This window comes from Equus asinus, chromosome 22, assembly GCF_041296235.1.
Source record: "Equus asinus isolate D_3611 breed Donkey chromosome 22, EquAss-T2T_v2, whole genome shotgun sequence".
Taxonomy (NCBI): Eukaryota; Metazoa; Chordata; class Mammalia; order Perissodactyla; family Equidae; genus Equus; species Equus asinus.
The window spans coordinates 66,715,731-66,738,873 of record NC_091811.1 but is presented as its reverse complement, the minus strand read 5'-3'; positions in this window follow the sequence as shown (position 1 = coordinate 66,738,873).

Sequence of the window (23,143 nt, the reverse complement as noted above, 5' to 3'; positions counted from 1 at the left end):
ACCTAGAACCATAATAGTCATAAAACAATATTTGATCCAAAACCATACACTGAGCCCCAGCAATCACTAATCCCTTCCTATAGATATGTTCTGCAAGGGATATTTCATTTTTTTCTTTCCATTCCCAGCTAGGATTCCTATGCAATCTCGATCAAAGGAGACAAATATTACAGAAGTTAATTAACAAGACTTTTCAATCAATAAGTCTGCTTACATCAGGTATGCTTTTTAAATTATTCAATGATATAAACAGTTTAATTTATCTTGACTTTTGGGTTTCCTTCTATTTCTAAAGATATATCATCTTGATTTTTTTCTGTAGTCTAACTAAACGGGAAAAGATAAATACTGGGAGAGCTACCTTGAATGTTTTATTTACATTTTTAAACATAAGAATTGAGAAATTTGTTAATTACATATAAGCATTAATAAACAAAATGTAATATTTCAACAAAATCATCATTAAAGTTGACTCTAATGGCCTCCCACTGAGGGGAAGAGACAACCAGAACAAAGAGCAGGAGATATCTACTTATAAAGATAGAGCTACTTTTGGACAAACGCACTGACATAGTATTTAAATACTTATGTTTCAGAATTATGCAGGAGAGAAGAACATTCCTAAAATTTATTTACAGCATACATAATCCAATGGGATAACAGAGAATCAGGAATGTGACCTCTAAAGAGAACGTGATCAAAGTATGAAGGATTTCTCAGGTAACACATTTTCTGTTTAATTTCTCTAAAGTATGGGCATTGTGTTAAGAAACGAGCTATATGTTTTAATTGTCATCGTTAAAAACTAAGTGTTGGGCCAGCCCCGGAGGCCTAGTGGTTAAGTTCAGTGCACTCCGCTTCAGTGGCCTGGGTTTGGTTCCCAGGCCCCGACCTATACTGCTCTGTTAGCAGCCATGCTGTGCTGGCAGCCCACATACTAAGAAAAAATAGAGGAAGATTGGCAAGCATGTTAGCTCAGTGCAAATCTTCCGTAGCAAAATAAAAAAAAAACAAAAAAACCCCTAAGCATTATTATTCTTTAAATGCTACCTAAAAATTGAATACAAAAGCACTGACAAATTAAACTACATAACTATGTTTGAGATCACAGGAGGACTGGGCAGGAGAATACATTTGGGAAGGTAATTTTTGTGGTTTGGGGGAATTGTTTCTTTACTAGTATTAAGTATTTTTTTCTTTGACTCTTTCAATGCTGTTCACCAAGCTAATCTATTTTGATGACTTGAATATTGCTATAGCAGCTTCTTTATGTTGATGTTTATCAAAATATATATTCCCCTATCCATTTGATCCATTTCTGGGTAATTCTGGGAACAGTGCATGGATGGATTTATTTTCAATTCTGAGAGTCTCTATCTTTTAGACAAGTTTGGTACTTTACGTATTTTTGTGGTTACTGATACCTTTGTTCTTGTTCTGCCATATTATTGTGTATTACATATCATACTTTCTCTTTGCTTATTTTTCCTTGCTTTCTTTTCCTGTCTTCTCTTCAACTGATCAAGATTTTGTTCCCCTTTTCCCCTCTACTCAATTGGAAATTATGTATTCTATTTCTTTCTTCCTTTCTGTCTTTCACTGTTGACCTTTAAAATTTAAAAAAATTTTTAACATTCATTCACATACTTAGATTTTCTTAACAAAGTCCAAACTTAACAGTATCTCTCTCCTCCTTCTGAAGACAATAATCTTAGCACACTTTAATTTTCTTCAAACTTTCCCCGACTCCCATATAATTTTTGCCTAAAATTTTAGATACATTATGTTACTAAACATAAAAATATTATTTTGTATTTATTTATAGAAGACATTCATTTGTATTTTCTGTTATGGTTTCCTGATTCTTTGCTCACTTTTGGTTCTTGTACATCACTACTTTCTCCTAATTCTATAAATTTATTTATTTATTTAGTTGAAAAAATAGACTTTCAAAGTTCTAATGATTGTCTTTATTTTTAGAGGTGCGAGTATGCTTTAAAATACCTTCATAAATTATAGCTTGACCTTCTGTCAATATAGTACAGTTATTTTTCTTTCAGAAACCTTATAGATACCAATCTATTTTCTTAGGCATTTATTTTTACTGAGAAAAGTCTACTGTTAATCTGATTTTTATTTTTGTTTTGTAGGATTTTCTCTTTACCTTAATATTCTGCAATTTTACTATAACGCGTCTCGATGTGAATGTTTAAAGTATTTATCCACGGGCTGCCCTGTGACCAAGTGGTTAAGTTTGCGTGCTCCGCTTCGGTGGCCCAGGGTTTCGCTGGTTCAGATCCTGGGCGCAGACATGGCATCACTCATCAGGCCATGCTGAGGCAGCATCCCACACAGCACAACTAGAAGGACCTACAACCAAAATATGCAACTATGTACTGGGGGGCTTTGCTGAGAAGAAGAAGGAAAAAGTCTATTTACCCTGTTAGATTTCATCAGTCTGAAGACTTTCATCTCTTTTCGGTTCTGAGAAATTCCAGGCACTATGTCTCGTACTACTGCTTTGCGCCCATTTTTTCCGTCCTCCCTTTGGAGCTCCTGATAGATTGTGCCAGGCCCATGGCTTCAACTGCTTGCAGCTATATGTTTCTGTTTGATTTTGTTTGTTTTGCCAATTTTATAGTAATATCCTGGTTTCTGGATCATATATTTCCCCTTCATGTTTTTGAGTGTGGCCATATGCTTTTCAATTTATAAAGTATATTTTACCTATAATTTATATATTTGAGCCAAAGATGGGAGTTTTAGCATTGATTCCATTCACCACCCTAACCTGGAAGTCACCAGAATTTATTAAAAAGAGAAAATAAAAAGAAACGATATACCCCGGATACATGAAAACAAAACTGGCTAAACTTGTAACCACTTACTTAACCCCAATCAATATTTCTTTCTCTGCCATAAAATAAGAAGAGTGAACTTTAGCTAAGTCACTCTAATAGGCATTACTGAGTTACGTGAGAGTAATTCCATAGACCCACATTATCTACTCCTAATTAAGAACAAGAGATCTTCCTCCTTCTAATTCTCCCCGTGACTCCACCCCGCTTTCCCCTGCAGTTCACGTGCCTTCTAAATCTGCCAAGGAAGAAAAGGAGCATTATCCCAGACCGATGGCCGATGGAACCATGTAGTCCCGCAGAAGAGAAACGCAGAGCACAAAACGGCTCTTGATGCAGCGGCAAGTGAGAAATGGGGCAAGTACACAGACCGGAGGAGGAAGATGCCTGGCACTTCGTGAGTCACCGCCAGAAGAGACTTCTGAATTATTACCTTACGTTCAGATCCTTCCAGGTAGGCTGGTAACAGTAGCTGTTGCCATGGCAACCTACAGATGATGTTAGAGTCTCCAACTCATGAGGCACTTACACTGTCAATAACAAAGCCTGAAGGAAGCAACTTTTAGTTTTTTACTTACTGTTAAAATTTTAATATTCTTCTGATGTTGTCCCATGGGCATTGTGTTCCCAAATGATTTTGATTTGTATCTGCCACAGTTTCCTGAGGCAAGCTGCAATAACTGTCTAACTCCCAGATAGAAATAAAGATATTCAGATACAAAGAAGTGAGGTGTCTGGCCGGAATCCCAGAGAGGAGTCAGGGAGCCCTCAGAACGAGGCTCATAGCCCTTAAACCTTCCCCACCCCCCACCCCTGAGACAGCAGTTCTGTGCATAGACTAATATATCACTCTACCTAAAGATGTTTTTAAAAATGATCTCTGAAGTCAGCAAAACCAAACCCCTAAAACAGGATCTTTCTTGGCAGAAGAAAAATATATGATTTGTTATCTGAGCTTTTCTTCAGATTATTTTCCAAGTGATCATTAAATTAAGCTAATATCCCAGATTACATTGAGTGAGGTACACATATAAAATCCTAGTCACATTCCAGGAAGATAATTCTTGTTGGGATGGAGGAAGTCATGGAGTGAAATATAAAATCCAAGATCTTATTCTTGTCTAATGTCTACATGGATGAGAAATTACAGATCAGAGAATTTAAACGACTTACCCAAGGTCACACAATGAGTAGGCAGAGCTAAGAAGAGCAAATGTGTTCTCCTAACTTCTGGAGCAGTACTCCTGCTACTGTACTACACTGAATAAGGTGATTGCCCTCCCTGATTACAGCTGACAGAGCCCGATAGATGACGAGGGGGGTGGGAGTGAGTGATTTGCGGTGGTAGGTCCTCCTCTTCCTGATGTTGTCATAGGCAGAACAGAAAATCTAACTTTTGTTACGCTAAAAGTAGCACAGTATCTCTGAACTTTCAGGTAACATTCTAGAAAGGCCCAGTTTCTTTGTGGCAAGTCATTTTACTATCTTAAAATTCAAACTGTTAGGGAAATAGAAAATCAAATATTGGAATGAATTTGAACACCACTCCTGATAAGGCAAAGAGAAAATCCATGATCACAGCCAAAATTTCTGCCTCGAAATGACCTTCAGCAGCAGCAGAGCCATCTGCCTCACCTGGGAAATGCTTGTTTGGCAGCAGAAGCCCAGCCTTGCCATACTTCATGTCTCTGGTCTGACTCAGCTCCTGGTGATGTTTCCTTATAGCTAATATTTTCGTTTCTTGAAGACTATGAACAGATAGGTAATAGACATGCAGCCTACCAACGTGCCACTCATCATCTTAGCTGGAGCGGTTTCTTCCATTGGTCACGTTCAGTAAACAGTTTAAAGAAACAGATTTAGCCTTTGCCTTCCACTGTGATCACCTGATGAGTCATGGCACATTGAGAAAGGAAAAGTGTCAAGAATATTTAATCAGTAGTGATTCAAACAACCGACATATTTGAGAGAATTAACAAAATCAGCACGCTCATTGCTCCAGGCTGATTTTTCTTGGTGGTGAGGCTAAATGAAAATCCTCAGCCAGAGCAGCAGAAGTCTTTCAGTTTCAATTCATGCTGCCAAAGTTAAAAGACGGCCAGGATGGCAGGCTGAGTCACTGCCTAGGTCCGTTACAGCTGTGTTTGTCATATTCATAATGAACTTCTTGATTCCAAGGTTAAAAAAATTTACTCATCTTCCAGTTTTATTCTATCTCTTACCCTCCTTCTCTTCCCTTTCCCTCATCCCCACTCCGTTCCAAGGAATTGATTGCAAAGCAGTTCAAGGCATTTAGTATAACATCGGTTCAGAATGTCCTGATTTAGCCGGATGTAAGCATCCCGGGTAAAAGATTCTGAAGGAGGGATGAATCGAGGAGCAGGATTCTTCTGAGTGAAGCTGTCAAAGACAAGCAGCCAGAAAACGTGCTTAAAACTAATAAGACAAAATGTATTTGGGAAAAACTATGAAGCTAAAGTCTAGGCTTAGACAAACAATGGTAAAATTGCAGGCTGTGGGAGAACTGACTTAACAACCATTTGTGGAAGAAAGGCTGTGGGATTTTATTCACGGAAAGTTTGGTACGAGCCAAAGGCACAGAGTTGCAAACTTCACTGCATTATGAGAAGCATGGCGTCCAAGACTAGCGTGGAAAAGATTGAATTCCACCCTGCAATAATCCTATCATATCTGGATCACCGTATATAGTTCTGGTAGCCAGATTTTCAGGTAATTAATGTTTCTGGCTGGCATTCTTGATCACTTCTATGTCACATTTAATTTACATGATGTATGCCTGTGTCCTGAACCCATCTACCAAGAACCAGTAGTACTAAACGCTCATGAGAAAAATGTCAAATAACATATGAAGAAGAATGTAGCGACAGAGAGTGGACCTATGAAAATCCAATTGCAAATTACAGATGGACAATTGCCTCACGATCAAATGCCTTCTTCAAGTAACATTCAGTCAGATTCTGATGGAAATGAAGTTGATCTGTAGTGTCCAGCTTAGGCCTTTGGATATGACTTCAGATCTCATGGATGCAAAATAAACAATATTCACTTGCTAATGATAATGGAAACCAAATGGGAACATGAAAGTGATCTATCACAGAAGCAGAAGCTATTGACCAGGAAGCTGATCTGTTTCAGTTATGTTTGGGGAATTCTTTTTGTTTTTTTTTTAAAGATTGGCCCTGAGCTAACATCTGTTGCCAGTCTTTTCTTCCTCTTCTTATTCACCCCAAAGTCCCCCAGTACATAGTTGTATATTCTAGTTGTAGCTCCTTCTGGCTCCGCTATGCGGGACGCCGCCTCAACGTGGCCTGACGAGCAGTGTCATGTCGGTGCGCAGGATCCGAACCAGCGAAACCCTGGGCCACGGAAGCAGAGCCCGCAAACTTAACCACTTGGCCATGGGGCCAGCCCACGTGGGGAATTCTGACTATGAATGTATTGTATTAAATAATTTATGTCCAAGTGTTTGTCAAAAGTACTATGCTTGTTATATTAAAAAATGATGAGTTTGATGCCTTATTTCTAGACCTGAACGCTTTAGCTGGGGGGGGAGAGAGGATGAGAGATCCTGGGGCAGGGGTTGAGAGTGATTGGCTTCATGTGTGCCTTCTGCTTGCTTCGTAGGATCCAGGTCCTCCAGGAAGAAAACTTGCGGATAAGTTAGGGTGACTCAGCAGCATGAGGGAAGTAATTTGGAGTTACACCACCATCTTTTGAGCAGGTTTAGAAGGACAAGCAGCCTTGGTCACTCCCAGTGGCAGTAAAGAAAATTCCCGCAGACTCTAGCAAACAAAGGAGCAGTTGTTAAGGGGTACAGAGCACCCCACGGCTTTCCCTCCAGGGCTCCGTGCAGAGAAGCAGGCCAAATCCACATCTCCCAGGCTTCCCCTGAGAGGGTTCCATGTGCACACTCCAATGGCCGCTGCCTGAGGGCTGGGCATCTGATTGAGCACACGCCGTGCCTGCGATCCTCTCTGGAGACGGGAACAAGAATGAACCTGGAGGGCATCATGCTCAGTGAAATAAGCCAGACAGAAAGACATATACTGCGTGGTGTCACTTATCTGTGGAACCTAAAAAAGAAAAATTGAAGTCATAGAGACAGAGAGCTGAAGAGTGGTTGCCAGGGACTGGGAGCGAGGGAGGTGGGGAGAGGTCAGTAAAAGGTACCAACTCGGTCACAAGATAAGTAAGGTCTGAGGATCTAATGCAGAACATGGTGACTATAGCTCACAACACTGGTGTTGTACTACTTGAGTTTGCTAAGACAGTAGAATTTAAATGTTCTCTCACACAAAAAAAGGGTAAATAGGTGAAGTGGTGGGTGTGTTCATTAACTTGACGTGAGCAATCCTTTCCCAATGTATGTGCAGATCAAATCATCATATTCTCTCAATAAAGCTGAAAAACAAATAACTAGCTGGTATCTGTGTCCAGAACCAGTCATCTAAACAAGCTCAGTTCATACTGCAGAGTTAATTTCTACCAGAGTTAATGTGGTTAGATCGCAAGGAAACTTAATTTATTGGCTCTCTTCTATTAAAATTGACTTTGTCCAAGGTGAACCGTTCAACTTTGGAAGAGGAGAAGCAACTGCATCATTCTTAAACGATGCTCTGTGTAACTTAGTTAAAGGTGGGGAGAGGGAAGTTTCTTTAAGCAGAGGAAATGGAGTCACAGAGGCCAAAGAGACAAGGGCAAATGCCACATCTGGAGAATTTCAAATAGTTCAGAAGACAGTGAGGAGAAAGTAAGTGGCAGGAGATGAGGCTGGATAGGAAAGGGGCATCATGAAGAGCTGGCTGGCCTTGCTAAGGACAATGGATTTTTATCCAGAGGGTTACGAAGGCCATCTATGTGTTTTAAGCAGGTGTGTGTCTGGAATCAGATTTACAATTTAGAAAGACCACTTCACTACAGTATGGAAAATGGGGTAGTACTGGGCAAGCCATCATCCCAAGGAGACCGGGAGAGAACAGAAAGTTGTTTCAATAATTCAGCAAAAATTTGGTGGATGTTTACCAAGTTAGCAGCAGTGATGACACAAAGAAGTGAAGAGAATCAAGGAGATATTTTGGAGGCAGAACTCATTAGGAACTGGAGTCTAGTTCGGTCATGGAATGAGGGAGAGACAGAGTTAAGGATGACTCTCTGGCCTCTGTCTTGGGCAGTGATGTAGACAGAGGTGTCTTCCCAGAGAGGGGAATGCAGGAATGGAGGACAGCTTTGGGAGGGAAGATGAAGACAATATGTTTAGTTTTTATATGCTGAGTTTGAAATGCCTGGGAGACATGTAAGTGGAGATATCTAGTAGCACTTGAAAATATGTACTGGAGGTCTGAAGAGAGAATGTGCTGAGCTCCCAGTATGGGAGTTATCAGTATATATGAATGTTAGTGGAGCCACTGGAGCCAATAAAATCATAGGGAGCATCTATTGAAGGAAAAGAGAAGAAGGTAAGGGGATAGATCCCCAAGGAATATCAGCTTCCGAGAGGTTGTCAGAAAAAGGGACCTGTGAAGGAATTTGAGAAGGCGCAGCTGGGAACAGGAGAGCCAGCTGAGCACAAGAGCAGAGGAACCAAGGACAGTGTTTCAAGAAGGAAGAAGTGGGAACAGATGACGGACACTTCTGAGAGGTCAAGTAAGATCAAGGCTACAGGGAGCACATGGTACTTAGCAACCACGCAAGGACAGCATGACCTGACACTCAAGTTCTTACAATTTACATGCAACTGGCAGGGAATTGGCAAAACAAATGCACAGGCAGACATCATAGAAGCATAAGAACATGTGAATTATGCAGTGAGCATGTACACACAATAGAATTAAGATGGTCTAAGTCACATTCAGTGTAATTATTATAGGAAGGCTTCAAAGTAGACTTTAAACAAGGTTTTAGATGAGGAGAAATTTGACTTGGTAGGAGATCGTCCCTATGAGAGATGGAAAATCGATTCCGTTTCTCTAAAGTTTTGGGGGATTGCTTTGAATTCTCTTCTCATATTTCCTGTGTTCAAGGTAAGTTTCAAAACTGGGGCTAGTTTATTGTAGCAATACATCATATTTGTGACACTTTGTATTCATTGGCATATAATATGCAAGAGTTTTCTCCCTGTGGTCACTGTCAGTTTCATTTTGTATATTGTATTCAGGCCTAAGATTTTTGGGGTTTTTTCCACAGAAGAAGAATAGGGAAATAAGATTTACTGAGCCAGAAGTCTTTGTCTCACCACGCCTTTGTGGGGTGGGCTCTACCCTTCCCATTTTTTGAGTGGAGAAGGTGAGCCTCAGAGAGGGTCAGGAACTTGCCTCAGGTCACAGGGAAGCCGCCTCTTCCTAACATAGGTTACTACGCTGCCTCTTCCCTGTGCCATCCTTCATATTTTGAAAAGTTGTCACTAAAAAGCAGGCAAGATTCCCATCCTTTCCTCATAATAGGTTTCTGATCATATTTCTTCATTCAAATACCGCCTAAATGCCTAGATTAAAAATCTTTGCTTGTAAATACGGCGCTGAAAGGAAGTGCACTCCAGAGTTCTTTATCTGATGACACTCTAAGCAATTAGGAAAATCGTTATTGTTACCTTCACATCATCACTGTTACTATCACTCCGGCAGTTTACTCAGACACAATAAAACATAAAGAAAAGACTTTACGAGGTGGCTTAAACATAAAAAAGGATAGCTAACGTCATCGTTATATAGAAGAAATAATACAATCCACATGCTGTAATCTCCGTGGTCCAAGACAGCATGTGTATTTCTCAAATATCACCCCCACCCACACGTATATTTGCTGATGTTTAAATTTCTATTAATTTTAATGTTTAAAATTCTATTAACAGTGTGTGAAGCCTTTCACTTCACAAGAGAGGTGAGTCTTAAGGGCACATACCTTTTGAAAGAGGGAAACCCAATGAATAAAATGGACACCAAGGTATAAATTACTGTTCTAATTAGATCTAGATGGTAGAGAATAGGTAGAGAGCAGAAGTCACTTTATGACCGAAGTGTCAGGGGTTAAATGGTGCCACAAAAGGGGGAAAAATGAGGGGCTGAGATGACCAAAATTTGCAGCTTCCTATCTTTGCTTAAAAGCATCCCTTACAAGGTTAATACGCCTATAATTCCTTCTCCCCGCATTTTGTAAAAAGTGAAGGCAGTCTTTCTTTTTAATTCTGGACTATAGACATTGCTTTCCTTAGAAGCTTGTCTCTGGCTTCCATCTCTAGATTTATTATGCAGTTCCCTGCTTGTTGACATGTGCTTCAGCGTGTTGATCCCTCCTGACGGTTTTAAATTATAAATGCCTTGAGGCCAGCGTCTAACTACCTTGCTTACCACAGCAGAATACTACCAGTACACGCTGCTAAAGAAATAACAAATATCACTGATTTGGTGTGTGAAAATTAGGAGTATTTGTCCTTTGATTACCTCCCATAGAGGCTTCCCAGGTTGTGAATGTTAGGCTACCATTTTGGGTTCCTGCAAAATATGGCTCTCTCTAAACCTAAAAAGAGAGAAATGAAAGAGTGAGAAGGTCAAGGAAGAGGCTGAGGGTTGAGACAAGTGCTGTTGTGACCCAAATTACTTCTAAGTGATGAGGGTTTTAAAAAAATTTTAATCTCTTGAACTGACAAAAGTATGGACTTTGTCTATTTAAAATTTTTCTGTTTCTCAAATCTTTGATGCTCACACTTTGTGTATTACCTTCTGAACAGTAAATACCTTTATTTATTCTTTTGACATTCCTTTTCCTAGTGATTAATTTGAAAAGTTTCATTTGAATGTCTCTGAATGAAAGTCACCTGAATATTGAAAGGAACAATTTTTGATCAGAACATATCAAACAGTGTTTTTACATTTTTTAAAGCCTAGAGACACCTTGATAGAACGTTCTTAGATTTCTGACAAAGTATTGGAGAAATCTCCATTTGTCTTGGTCAGATGAACTCAACTACCAGGACTGATCAGCCATAGGAAGGGAAAGATTTATTTGAAAGAGTGATAAAGCAGGATGCTACCTCGTTAGGGATTTTTTTAATGCTCTAAATTTATCCAAGCACATTTTTTGCTAATGATCCTAAATAGGACTGCCAAGAGAAATTCACATAGAATATAATGACGACCACATTGTGACCCTGTTTCACAGCACACCGGCACACTAGGAAAAGGAATGTCAAAAGTGTTTACTATTTGGAAAGTAATACACAAAGTGTGAGCATCAAAGATTCGAGAAATAGAAAACATTTTAAATAGACAAAGTCCATACTTTTGTCAGTTCAAATCACCCTCTTCCATTTCCATTTCCCTCCATCCTTTCACTCCTCCCATTTTTCCCATCCTATGTCCTCTCTCAAGTTGGTACAGGGGATTGGTATTGAAAGTGGTCAGGGGACCCACCCCATGGCATGGCAGTTAAGTTCATTGTGCTCTGCTTTGGCAGCCTGGGTTTGTGGGTTCAGATCCTGGGCATGGACCTACACCACTTGTCAGCCACATTGTGGTGGCAACCCACATATAAGGCAGAGGGAGATTGGCAAAGATGTTAGCTCAGGGCTAATCTTCTTCAGCAAAAAAAAAAGTGGTCAGGAGGAACACTTGATGGAGAATGAGATGAATCGGCAGCTTAAGGTTGTATAAGTGAGATGTGAAAGAAAGTCTTCAAAATCTCAAGGATTAAAACTCAATCCAGTGTTTTTTGGTACATCATAGAGGAGGAGGGAGTCTCTAACAATTTTTCAATGGCCACTTTATTGTTAATATGACCTAATTCAAGTTAGTCAAATATTGAATGAGGGTGGGAAAATTTCTCCTTGTGGATTCAGATTAAATATACTACCTCATTTTTTTCTTTCTGTTTTTAACCATATTTCTAAATAAGAAATCATCTTGTTCAATATTTAATAAACCCAGAGTATAACTTAATCTGTAAAACACCTAAATTAAGAAAAGAATCAGAGATCGTATACTTTAATATAATCCCAGTTAACCTCACTGACTTTAAAGGCTCCTTAAGCAGGTACAATATTTGGCACTGAGGAAATAAAATGGTAAATCCTGAACATGGGCACGCAGCTTTCAGAAACAATTGCCCTGACGCCAGAAATATAATGTACTAAAGCTGACAAGTATTTTCAATCAAGAAGCAGGCCAAAAATAAAAGAGATGAGAAAGAAGATAAAATACAGAAGGTCATTTGGGCCATCTAAAGAATAAAATTCTTTTTGCAGAAAACATTTTATTAAGACACTGCAAAATAAATTCATGAATTGAACAGCTGTGCTTTACTTCTAAAAGATTCCATGGAGAATTTATTAGTATGCATCACATCTAAGAGCCTGAAGTTTAATTACACAAAATTATTAAAAAAGAGAAAACTTGTGTTTCTCTTCCTTTCAATGAGAGAGAAAAATAAGTGCTTAACTGAATACCTTCAGAGTCTCCACAAACTGAGTTGGGAACATCTTTTCTTTTGTAGTCTTGGGCGCTGCTCATATCATTGTCTACCTGTGAGGAGAGAAAATGCATGGTGGGAAAATATGGTAGAGTATGAGGATAGCTTACAACCCCACCTGCACTCCACCCCATAATTAACACAAATTGCCTCCAAGTTGCCAAAACCTCAGTCAGGCCAGAAACCCACAGTGGATATGAAAGGTAGATGAAGTTGATTTTCTATCCTCCTGCCCCTCAATAAGGGCAGAGCCTAAAACATCATGACCATGACATTAAAATTCCACAGCTCAGTCAGAATCAAAGCCTATGAGTGAGTTGGCTCCATATCCAAAAGCTGACAAGAAGACAAGTGCAGCAGTAGATCAAGATTCACAGAGCTGTCCAGGGTCCTGACCCCACTCAGCACCATCTGTGGCCCTCTACCTCCTTCCCTGTCTCTATATTTTAAACACTAATCATCTTAACCTTCAACATTCCTTCAGAAATGCTGACAACTCTTGCCTGTTACTTCAGAACACCTCAAGACCTTCCTATACAATCTGATCTTAGAAAATCTTAATAGATGAGTCTTTCTCTCCTGCTCAACCTATGAACATCTAGGATAGGGAGCCTGTTACCCTCTCGTTTAAGTGCATGCTTTGATGACCCTGGAGAGATTTAAGACCGTTCATCTTTTCTAAGGACAAAGTGGTTTAATTTTAAAAAATTATTTCCCAAATTGGACTTCTTGGTTATAAAAATATCCATGATTTGATACTCTTGTGCCCCAGTGACTACCAGCATTAGTTTTTAAAAGATAAGGTAAGACAACACATTCACGGAGACAAGGTCAATGTAAAAAGGCCAATATAGCCATGGTCACTGTTCATCACACATATGGTCCCACTCTAGAGCAGAAACTGCTAAAAGAGAAAAACAGATATTAGCATAACGCAGTCTAGTAACCAGGAGGTCTTACTAAAATATTTCCTGTCTAAGGAAAGGATAGGAAAGACCTACTCTGAGACTCTTTGTCAGGTAAGAATATCCAATTGTCTACTGTGATTTGATATCTATCACTTACAAATTTATGTCTTTCTTTTGAAGCCATAAATGCTTTTTAAAAAATCCCTCATATTCACATAATAAATATGAGTGTTTATGGTTGGACACTATTTTTTTACTCTAGAGATTTAGATTATTATTGAAAATAATATAAATCCACATGGCTAATTTTTGAAAAGCTGTTTTTAAAATCTAGTAAATTTCTTCTTAAATAATGCAACTTCTGACCTGCTTAGTATTCAAGCCCAAAAACTGAAATTCTGCCACCCTCTTTGCAGTCTATTGATTTGAGAACTACAGCTGCTGAAATTAAACTTTATTGTTGGCATAGAGCTTTCAGCTGAGGAAGCAATTTCAAATTGGTTTCTTTTCTAGCCCAGCTTAATATTAAGTAAATATGTGCCTATAAGTGTCTCTAGCAGATTATTACCTAAAGTGGTGCATGCAACTTTGCAGGTGCAGCTCTGAGAAACTAAAACCTACTTTGGTGATGAATCTTACTACCCAATGGATAAACCTCAGTTTTGAAACTGAATACACAGTTCTCCTCAGAGCTCTCAGAGTGATTTCAAGTTAGACCTTTCTTCATTTAACATACTTTTAAATTTAGTGCTCTAGGATATGTGCACAGCAATGAAATGGGCACAGTCCCTGTGCTTGAGGAGCGTCCTGTCTAGGAAGAAGACAGAAACACAAATCAATACTATAATGGAACATGGCAATAAATAGAGATCTGCACAGTATATGATGGGGAAGGCTTCTCACTCATGTAGGGGGTAGTTTTAGGGAATAGAGAAGGCTCCCCAGAGGAAATCAAGTAGAGACTGATGAGAAGGATGTCTTTGCTTTATTTCGCTAAAATAGCAAGTCAATTTCCTGGTTCAAGAAACAGTTCTTATTCTCTAAAAATAATAAAATAATGTTTCCCCTGCTGGCATAAACACTAACAGAAGTAGCGGAAATAATAACCCATCATTTTATAGGCATTCTGAAAGACAAGGGGGAAATGACTAATAGAAGAATAATATGAAGCTGTGAGTTTTGAATAACAAGACAGTAAAGATATCACCCATTTTGATCTCAACTCCATAGGCAATGAGATTTTGGGAACGAGAGGAAAGAAACACAATGTCTTTTCATGAGTGCCCTATCTTTTAAAGAATATTGTGCTTTTCAAAGTTATGCCTTGAAATACAATGAACAAAACACGCAGAAACTTGTCTCAGAAATCAATAAAACTTGATTTAGTTTAATATTGTGCCAATTTAAACTAAGATCTGAATTCTATCAGACTTCCCTTCTTAATAGAGAAAGCCATGGTTACTAGCCTAAGCAAAGATAAATCTCTACTCAAAAAAAAATCTCATGCCAATTTTCCTGTGCTCTGATGCAGTTTTGTATTATAATAAGATGGGGCTGAGAATTTTGAGTGAAACTATTGGCAAAACTATTTTTACCAATTAACTATTATGAACAAGGAAAGGCAGTACAAGCTATACCCTGTATGTATATAACACAAACATGAGTGACAGTTTGTCACTTTGCCACATGATTTGAACAAAGGAAAAAATAATCTGGATAATTCAAATAGATTTGGGGGCTGTGGTTAAGTTCCGGGATACAACACTCCAGAATAAAGAATAAGAAAGGAAAACCACTGTGTTGCCCACAAGCTAAAGAGACAAAGCTGTAAAAGGCGACAAAGCCCAGGGACAATTTTATCTCCTAAAAAGAGTACATGGGCATACACACGTTCTTATTTACACACAGTGTAACCGTCACCACCACCAGCAGCACACTTCCTCAGCATTCACTATGTGTCAGACACTATCCTAAAGGATTTCCTTTTATTGTTTTATTACGTCTCTGCAACAACCCCAGGAAAGTTGTTTTTCCATATTTCAGAGTCTAAGACCTCAGTGACTGTGAGACATGCACTGTCAAGAAAGTAAAAGCAATTAAAACTATGATTTGCTTTCCATTTAAGCCACATTTACATTTTAAAGATTTTATTTTTCCTTTTACTCCCCAAAGCCCCCCAGTACATAGTTGTGTATTTTTAGTTGTGAGTTCTTCTAGTTGTGGCATGTGGGACACCACCTCAGCATGGCTTAATGAGCGGTGCCATGTCTACACCCAGGATTCAAACTGCGAAAACCCTGGGCCGCCAAAGCAGAGCGTGCGAACTTAACCACTCGGCCACGGGGCCGGCCCCCACATTTACATTTTAAAATGTGAAATAATGTGCACTCGGCAATCAATGAAATTTAGTACTCTGCCCCTAATTTTACAGAGGAACAAACTAAAGCCAGAGAGGTTAAAATAACTTTTCCACAGTCATATTCAGGCAAGGAGACAAAGTGGAGGAGCCGGCAAATGGATCTGGAAAGAAGGGCCACTGCCTGTTCTTTGGATCCTGACGACTGAAGCTCCTCTGTGCCTGCCTCCTCGTCTTTTGAAGCAGAATTTTTAGTTTTGAACTAGATTATTCCTAAGGCCTCCTTTAGCTCTCATATCTCAGATTCTTTATCTTCACAAACAGCCAACAGTTTACAATTTAATGAGAAAAAAAAACATGATCACGCATGGCACAACTTTATGACTGTGGAAATGAGAACGGGCCCGGGAAAGGAATCAGACTTTGCGGCGGCATAGCACAGTGCAGCAGCAATGGGTTTTGAGCAGAAAGACCAGATTTCTTGTCCCAATGCTTAGCTATGTGACACTGGGTGAGATGCTTAACCTCTTTCAACTGAAGTTTCTTTATCTAAAAAATAAGAATATGTCTGCTTCAAAAGGCTGCTCTGAGGATGAACTATTATAGTGAAAGTGAACCCCTCAGAATGGAGCATTTGTTCCAAGACTAGTCCCCCATATTCTCAAAACATTAGCCTAAAATTATATTCTAGGCTCTGGTACTAGGTATTTGGGGCTATATGTATTCTCTTCTCAGAAATGTCATGTGACAATGGAACTGGGAAGTTGAGAAGGATGGGGGCAGCTGTGCGGTGTATTGCTAAAAGAGAGGCATTTTAGAACATCACAGCTGTAGATACTTACTGTTCCCACCCCACCCACTGCATCCCTTCCCTTCTTCTCATATTGGTACCATGGGAATCACTCTCTCTTCCATTCTCAGTCCATGCACTTTGAATGTAGTTGACTGAATACCGAACTCCATGGAAGGACTCAGCCTGGAAAACCAAGCATCTCATCAGATCTGAAGAGATACACTCTGGAAAGCTTTGCTGCAGCTGTGAGAGGAAGCATGTGCTCTTTTCCACTGAAATTGAACCTTGAAACTTGCAGCTACTGAGAGCCATTTTGCTAGTGTGGGAGTGTAAGAAATAACACAGTGCGCTGGGAACAGAGTTGAGAGATGGAGAGACACAGTGTCCCGGTTGTATCGCGTTAGTCCATGGATCCAGCCTCACTAAGCCATGTACGACCCCGTCTTAGTCGGGGCTGCTAGAACAAAGTACCAGAGACCGAGTAGCTTATAAACAACAGAAATTTATTTCTCATGGCTCTGGAGGCCGGAAGTCTGAGATCAGAGCGCCAGCATGGTTGGGTTCTGGTAAGGATTCTCTTCCGTGTCACACACTTCTCATTGTGTCCTCACTTGGTGCAGAGAGGGTGAGGGAGCTCTCTGGGACCTCTTTTCTAAGGGCACTAATCCCATTCATGAGGGCTCCACCTTCATGACCTAATCACCTCCCAAGGCCCCACCTCCTCATACTAGCACTTTGGGGGTTAGGATTTAACATATGAATTTGGGGGACACAAACATTAGTCCATTGTAACCACTGTGAACTAATTCCTTTCACGCTTAAGCCTCTTTGGGTTAGGTTGTCTATTACTTGCAACCCAAAATTATCCTCAATAACTCCAAATAAGATAATATTAGACTGCTTAAAGGAATTTGCTTATTGGGAAGTGAAACCACTACTAACATCCTTACCTAACTCTCTTCCTAGGACTGGACAGAACCAAGACTACCACCGCCATTTTGCAAGCTGCCTCATTCACAAGCATCAATGACAGAAAGTCAGGCACAGAGAGAAGAGCCACAGTGCCCCCTGTTCAGCGTGTGACACCTGCACCCACAGTGCTCCTAGAGTTGCCCTCACCGCTTGCTTGTCCTCTTGGACACAACCACTTAACAACCGAAGGCCATATTCTGGAGATTGCTGGCAGATTCTTTTTCTCTGAAGCCTTTAGTAAGACTGGTAAAACGCAATTCATAAAACGGACTGGTGTCGGTTCCCTTTTCTCTCATCGTTGTAAAAGCGCTGATGGAGGGGCCGGTGCAAACAAACAGCAGGCTGCAGGAGAAGGAAGGGAGGCTGTGGGGCCCACACCAGCTCAACGCAGATCTGAGAAGGGACGCCAGGCGGGGAAATCCATCCTACAGAACACAGTCTACACAGGCCTGGAGACAGGACTTTCAAGGGCTGCTCTGAGTCCTACCTGCGAGTTGGATAACGTCCAGGTGTCCGTCCAATCCGCATTCCTCAGCCAGGCACTCAAGGCTCTCCATTATCTGACCCCAAGCTAGCTCTCCAGTGCCCTCCCCCGCCCCCGTTTCCCATAGTAACCAACTACCTTCCTCAGACCCACCCCCTCCCAGCTCTCAGCCACGTCAGGGGGGGCTCCCACAGCTGTGAATTTGACCTTTCCACCTGATAAACTTCTTATCTCCTTTCCACTTTCCTAATTTCCACAGGGATCAAATCCATTCTCTCTTGTCTCGTGACGCTGTCCCCGACCTCCTGAGTCAAAAGCGGCTTGTTCTTCCTCCCAACCCTTTCACACGCGGTGCTCTCTCTTCTCACGGCGCTTCCACACTTCCTTGCACGATTACCTGTCGCTTAGCGCGCCTTCCATTTCCGCGATGAGGTTGTTTACTCCTTGAGGTCAAGCGTGACTCTACCTTATGTTTCGTAATCAACCCGGTAGTTCCTGGCACAGTGATTTGTGCAGAGTAAATGTTAAAAAAAATAGTTTGCACTTGAGGATTGAGGCTGAGTAACACGCTCCCCTGCACGTGTCTTTGCTCACAATCTCTCTGGAGAACGGAGTTCGTAACTGGGCGTCAGATCCGGGAGAGGCAGACAGGTGGATGTTGGGGAAAGAAAGACAAATGGCTAAACGTTAAGCGGGAGGGGCTGAAGGGAGGGGCCAGGTCAGCAGAGCTGAAAGGAAGCACGTGGGACAGCAGACGCCGCGTCTGCGCAGAAGCTCGGCTCCCAGGACGCCCAGGAAGCGCGCCTCCCACGCCCCACCGCACGGGCCGCCCAGGCGCACAGGTGGGAGCTCGCTCGGTCGGGTTCCCCAGCCACTGATGCAGCTGCTCCCGGCAGCCGGAAAGGGTCCACCCCGCGAGGAGGACAGCTCAGCACGTCCGCGGGAAGGCCTGGGGCAGCCTCGGGGGCCGCACGCCTCGAAGGGCAGGCGCGGGCCTGCGCAGAGGGCGGACGGAGCGGCGCTCGGGACCCGGCGTGTGGCTCGGGGAGGCCACTCGGCACCTTGGGGGCTCGCTTCCCGCAGCCTGGCTGATAGGAGGTACCGCCTCCCCGCCCTCCTTCCCAGCACAGACTCTGTCCATGCGGTCAGAATATGATCAACTGAAGTGCCTTTCCCATCGTTCCTTGCAGATGGGGTGAGATCATGGTTCAGAAATCACTGAACTGGGTATTTTGGAAATCTCTTTACAGAGAACCTAGAATCTCCTTTAAAGAGAGTTAGGAGGTGTGCCCCTCTGCATTTCAGCTTCCTTTCTTCCTCCTCCCACCTGGAACACGGATGTGATGGTGGGAGCTAAAATAGCCATCTTGCTACCATGAGGCAATCAAGAGACTAGAGGCCCTTCACTGTGTCTGGTGAAGAGAGAGGTGAAAGAAGCCTGGGTCTCTGATAGTCATGGAGCTGGACCAGGATTGACCATCTCTGGAGATTTTAATGTGAAAAAAATAAACCCCTTTCTTGTTTCAGTCGCTGTTTTTCCCGTCTCTTTACCAGTAACCAAATGCAATTCCTACTTCACAGCATTGTTATATAAATTAAATGAGACAGCATATGTATAAAGGGTCCATATATGTGCTATTATCCTTTCTTCATACCATTCATAAAAAACATTATGGACTAAATAAGGCTCAGGACATCAATTTATTAAAACCCTGTCATTTTAGTTAGTTTTTGTGTTTTTGGCTTACATGTTTGGTTGACAAATATTTTAAAATATTACCACTTCACATATATATATCACGAATAATTGCAAACTCTCTTCTTCTACTTGTCAACTGGCCCCTCTGGGTTTTTGTTGTTGTTGTTCTTTGTTTTGTTTCATTTTTTAGCGTTTGTGGATGCGCATGGGGTCACAGAACTTATCCACACACAGAAAGTCCTTGCCTGGCTCTGCCTGGCCAGCGCCCATCCATTCTTCCAGCTCATCTGACTCCCTCCATCTACAGTAGCCACTGTCCACCAGTGCTGCTCCCAGATCCTTCCGTGCCTGAGCCCCTCATCAGTTAACCTCACCAAATGATTCAGCGCTGAGTAATTTCCTTCTTCGCTTGCCTTTCAGTTGTTTGATATGTGGAATTCTCATCCTCTGCACTAAACTGTTACTTCCTTGAGAGAAGAGACTACATTCTTTAAGGAATGTCCAAATGAGATCAGTGTCACGAGGCACAGAAGGACATCATTTTGTTGTTTAGATTCAGCACAACTTAGGGTTGCTTCTCCTGTCCCCCAATCTCTAATAGTGTCCAGCACAGAGCTTGGCACGGCGAAGATGCCTAATAAATTCATGCTAAATGGAATTGAAAACCCTTTGCCTTGTTTAGGTCATGATGCCAGAATGAAAAACATTCAAATGATATTCAATCAAGAATTTTCGTCTGAAAAGTCAAAGTATTGCCCAACGAACTTGATGTAGGGGGACAACAAGTGCAACTGAAAAGAACACAGAGCTAGCCAGGACAAAGTGGAAAAGTACCAGGCTGGTCAAGAACCATTTCCCAGTGCTCTGTGTCCTGCACCGACCAAAGAATTTGTTCAATCCAATCAAGGAAGTCCTTCGGTTGAATGCCAGTGAGCTCCTCTCCACCTCGGGGAGGCAAAGGCTGAGCTTGCTGTCTCAGAAGAAGCCCATATCTGCATATTTTAAATTTTCTCTTAGGATGGCTGGCACAGAACAATTATCATTTCCCCTATCTCTTGTTTGGAGGAGGTATTTTCATGCTAAGTCAGAGATTAAGTATAACATTTAATTTAATTTTCAGTTTTCCATTTCCTTTACAGCTTTGAAACAGAAATTACTTTTATTAAAGTATGAATTGAAAGTCAAAACAAAATGTGGTGGCAGAATTTCAAGTGCATAACAAAAAAGAGAGTCAAAAGGTAAGGAATTCATTTCCACATCTGAGGATTCAAGCAAGTTGCCAGTAAACTAAAATGTAACTAATAATAATTCGATGAATAATTTTAAGGGTGTCCAGCAATTTTCTGTCAATAAAGGTGGAGCATACAGAGAAAGTTCTTTATTTTTATTATACAGTGAATATATGCCCCTCAGAGAAAAAATAGGAAATATAGATGCAGATAAAGAAAAAAAAGAGAAGAAATATTTTTAAATCATCCAAGAGCCCCCCACGGAGACGAGAAGAGCAACTGTCGCCATCTGGAGGTAAACCAATTGAGAGTATATCAGCTGTCAACAAGATGATGAGTTGGATCCTGCCTGACCTCCCACAGCTGAGGCTGAGGCCAGTTGAGGGTAAAGGCAGTCATGACTTCACACTCTAGCCGTCAGGTCTGGGGCCAGCCTTCCTCCTGCGGCCCCGCTGGGAAGTCCGGTGCAGCCCTGGCACCAAGTTCACTCTCTCCCCACCCACGCTTTACAGAAGATGAAGAGGAAAGGCAGGAGGAGGCTTCTTCCTCTCCCACGTGGAAGAAGAGGAGGGTATTTTCTCCTGCCTGAAGCCCACTGAGGGGAACTCCAAAAGAATCCTCCCTAAGTGTTGGAGGTGACTGTAAGGTGGGACACCAGCAACTTATTCTCAGCTAGCTGCTGGCTCAGGGACAGACTCTTGTATGTGCTTCCTATATGGGAACAGACCATGCTGAGGGTCCTTTCCTTGGGAAAGCACTTGGGGATCTGAGAATCTAGGAATGTAGCAGTTAGATTTTGGCAACTTTTTCCATCTGTGGGGGAAGGAGGATTTGCTTGCCATATGTCCCTTGAGGTTTGGGGGTACACTTAGCTTGGAGAGTTCTGAAAGTAGGAGACTATCTTTGAAAGGATGTATCAATGGTGCTGGATATAAAGTACTTGGAAAGAAGAGTGGTCCAACCCCCACTCCATTCTTGTTTTCTCCGTGCCTTGTAGGGCACAAAAAGACACTGGTAATTTTTCTGGCTCCACATAAAAAAGCATGGGAATTATGAGACAGGAGCCTTGAGCCTGTCCAGATGTGTTTTTTGAGGGCCAAGTAATGAGGTATTCAGCTTTGAGAGGGCATTGAGAATACATAGAGCAGGTGGGCCAACACTCCTGCTCTCTGGAGAAGGCTCTTGAGCGCCGGAACGTGTCCAGGTGAAGCCAATCACCACCCCAAGAAAATCACACTCACAGCCCGTGAGGAGCTCTCCACATCAACAGAGGTCCCCATATCAGATAACAGGCTGAGCCAGAGCAAAGGTAGGGTAGTGAACATTTAGGTGAGCAGGCCTCTGTCTGCTCTTTCCCCTGTGTCACCTATACTGAAGGAATCAGAGCCTGGGAGAGAAAGGGGAAGGAGAGGTCTTAGAACCTAACCACACTGCCATACCCCTTCCTCCTTACCCTGAGCAAGCAGGGAGAAAGGGAGAGGCCAAGCTTTGAGTCAAGAATTAAGAACTACATTTTAAACACAAAAATAAGATTTTTTTAGAAACTAAAAGTGACTGAAAAGTTATGGACTCTAGCTAAGACTTTACTGAAGAAGCAACCATGCACACGTTTATGCACCAATGAGTTGTGAATTCTGAATAAGCTTGTGCTGTGTGTGTGTGAATGTGTGTATTCTGGAAACATGTAGGACTTGGTTATTCATGCAAACTCTCCTGTTGAAAACAGCTAAAAATGCTGGATAAGGTTTTTAAACTTTTTTAAAGAAAACCTTCAGAGCATGGAAAAGACATAAACAATTATCAGGTTAAAATTTAAGTACAAGAAAAAACTCAGAATGGTAAGTCAAAGACAAAGTCCCCTTTTGTCCCGAGGACATCTGCTTAAGCAGAAGAAAATGAGCTGTAGCTTCCACTGCCTGTACGGCACAGGGAGCAGATGGGCACCCAGAACCCATCCATCCATTTGTGAAACTTGGGTCCCAAACTGCTACACACTTGGTATAAAGATAAAGGGTGCTTATCCCATTTAGACAAATAAAAAATAGACTTGAAAATATTGGCAAGAAATAGATAATTATAAAAAGTGATCTAGCAGATTTGAAAAAAAAAAAAGATGGGTGTGTTTGACAGCAGATCAATACTGTTGAGGAGAGAATTCGTGAACCAGAAGATAGGTCAAGAGAAGTTATCCAAAATGCAGAGCAGAGAGAGCAAAAGATGGAAAATATGGAAGAGAGGATAAGAGTGATGGAAAATAAAGCAAGAATGTTGAATCATAGTTAATTGGAGTTTTGGAGGAGAGAGAATGAGACAGGGGCACATAGGGATAGATTATGGCTGCAATTTCTGTAGATAGGGAAGCCA